The following is a 3,074-nucleotide window of genomic DNA, read 5'->3' on the forward strand; positions in this document are numbered from 1 at the left end:
CATTACACGAAATGCACAGTGTAGTACATAGTATATGAGTGAGTTGCACTGAAAAACTTAGAATATAAGAAACGCACAGTGTAGTACATAGTATATGAGTGAGTTGCACTGAAAAACTTAGAATATAAGAAACACACAGTGTAGTACATAGTATATGAGTGAGTTGCACTGAAAAACTTAGAATATAAGAAACGCACAGTGTAGTACATAGTATATGAGTGAGTTGCACTGACAAACTTAGAATTTACTGAAAAACCCGCATTACACGAAATGCACAGTGTAGTACATAGTATATGAGTGAGTTGCACTGAAAAACTTAGAATATAAGAAACGCACAGTGTAGTACATAGTATATGAGTGAGTTGCACTGAAAAACTTAGAATATAAGAAACGCACAGTGTAGTACATAGTATATGAGTGAGTTGCACTGAAAAACTTAGAATATAAGAAACGCACAGTGTAGTACATAGTATATGAGTGAGTTGCACTGAAAAACTTAGAATATAAGAAACGCACAGTGTAGTACATAGTATATGAGTGAGTTGCACTGAAAAACTTAGAATATAAGAAACGCACAGTGTAGTACATAGTATATGAGTGAGTTGCACTGAAAAACTTAGAATATAAGAAACGCACAGTGTAGTACATAGTATATGAGTGAGTTGCACTGAAAAACTTAGAATATAAGAAACGCACAGTGTAGTACATAGTATATGAGTGAGTTGCACTGAAAAACTTAGAATATAAGAAACGCACAGTGTAGTACATAGTATATGAGTGAGTTGCACTGAAAAACTTAGAATATAAGAAACGCACAGTGTAGTACATAGTATATGAGTGAGTTGCACTGAAAAACTTAGAATATAAGAAACGCACAGTGTAGTACATAGTATATGAGTGAGTTGCACTGAAAAACTTAGAATTTACTGAAAAACCCGCATTACACGAAATGCACAGTGTAGTACATAGTATATGAGTGAGTTGCACTCAAAAACTTAGAATATAAGAAACGCACAGTGTAGTACATAGTATATGAGTGAGTTGCACTGAAAAACTTAGAATATAAGAAACGCACAGTGTAGTACATAGTATATGAGTGAGTTGCACTGAAAAACTTAGAATATAAGAAACGCACAGTGTAGTACATAGTATATGAGTGAGTTGCACTGAAAAACTTAGAATATAAGAAACGCACAGTGTAGTACATAGTATATGAGTGAGTTGCACTGAAAAACTTAGAATATAAGAAACGCACAGTGTAGTACATAGTATATGAGTGAGTTGCACTGAAAAACTTAGAATATAAGAAACGCACAGTGTAGTAAATAGTATATGAGTGAGTTGCACTGAAAAACTTAGAATATAAGAAACGCACAGTGTAGTACATAGTATATGAGTGAGTTGCGATGAAAAACTTAGAATATAAGAAACGCACAGTGTAGTACATAGTATATGAGTGAGTTGCACTGAAAAACTTAGAATATAAGAAACGCACCGTGTAGTACATAGTATATGAGTGAGTTGCACTGAAAAACTTAGAATATAAGAAACGCACAGTGTAGTACATAGTATATGAGTGAGTTGCACTGAAAAACTTAGAATATAAGAAACGCACAGTGTAGTACATAGTATATGAGTGAGTTGCACTGAAAAACTTAGAATATAAGAAACGCACAGTGTAGTACATAGTATATGAGTGAGTTGCACTGAAAAACTTAGAATATAAGAAACGCACAGTGTCGTACATAGTATATGAGTGTGTTGCACTGAAAAATTTAGAATATAAGAAACGCACAGTGTAGTACATAGTATATGAGTGAGTTGCACTGAAAAACTTAGAATATAAGAAACGCACAGTGTAGTACATAGTATATGAGTGAGTTGCACTGAAAAACTTAGAATTTAGAGAAACGCACAGTGTAGTACATAGTATATGAGTGAGTTGCACTGAAAAACTTAGAATATAAGAAACGCACAGTGTAGTACATAGTATATGAGTGAGTTGCACTGAAAAACTTAGAATATAAGAAACGCACAGTGTAGTACATAGTATATGAGTGAGTTGCACTGAAAAACTTAGAATATAAGAAACGCACAGTGTAGTACATAGTATAAGAGTGAGTTGCACTGAAAAACTTAGAATATAATAAACGCACAGTGTAGTACATAGTATATGAGTGAGTTGCACTGAAAAACTTAGAATATAAGAAACGCACAGTGTAGTACATAGTATATGAGTGAGTTGCACTGAAAAAATTAGAATATAAGAAACGCACAGTGTAGTACATAGTATATGAGTGAGTTGCACTGAAAAACTTAGAATTTAGAGAAACGCACAGTGTAGTACATAGTATATGAGTGAGTTGCACTGAAAAACTTAGAATATAAGAAACGCACAGTGTAGTACATAGTATATGAGTGAGTTGCACTGAAAAACTTAGAATTTACTGAAAAACCCGCATTACACGAAATGCACAGTGTAGTACATAGTATATGAGTGAGTTGCACTGAAAAACTTAGAATATAAGAAACGCACAGTGTAGTACATAGTATATGAGTGAGTTGCACTGAAAAACTTAGAATATAAGAAACGCACAGTGTAGTACATAGTATATGAGTGAGTTGCACTGAAAAACTTAGAATATAAGAAACGCACAGTGTAGTACATATTATATGAGTGAGTTGCACTGAAAAACTTAGAATATAAGAAACGCACAGTGTAGTACATAGTATATGAGTGAGTTGCACTGAAAAACTTAGAATATAAGAAACGCACAGTGTAGGACATAGTATATGAGTGAGTTGCACTGAAAAACTTAGAATATAAGAAACGCACAGTGTAGGACATAGTATATGAGTGAGTTGCACTGAAAAACTTAGAATATAAGAAACGCACAGTGTAGTACATAGTATATGAGTGAGTTGCACTGAAAAACTTAGAATATAAGAAACGCACAGTGTAGTACATAGTATATGAGTGAGTTGCACTGAAAAACTTAGAATATAAGAAACGCACAGTGTAGTACATAGTATATGAGTGAGTTGCACTGAAAAACTTAGAATATAAGAAACGC

The sequence above is a fragment of the Mus caroli genome, unplaced genomic scaffold, assembly GCF_978045245.1.
Source record: "Mus caroli unplaced genomic scaffold, Mus_caroli_1 scaffold_25, whole genome shotgun sequence".
Taxonomy (NCBI): Eukaryota; Metazoa; Chordata; class Mammalia; order Rodentia; family Muridae; genus Mus; species Mus caroli.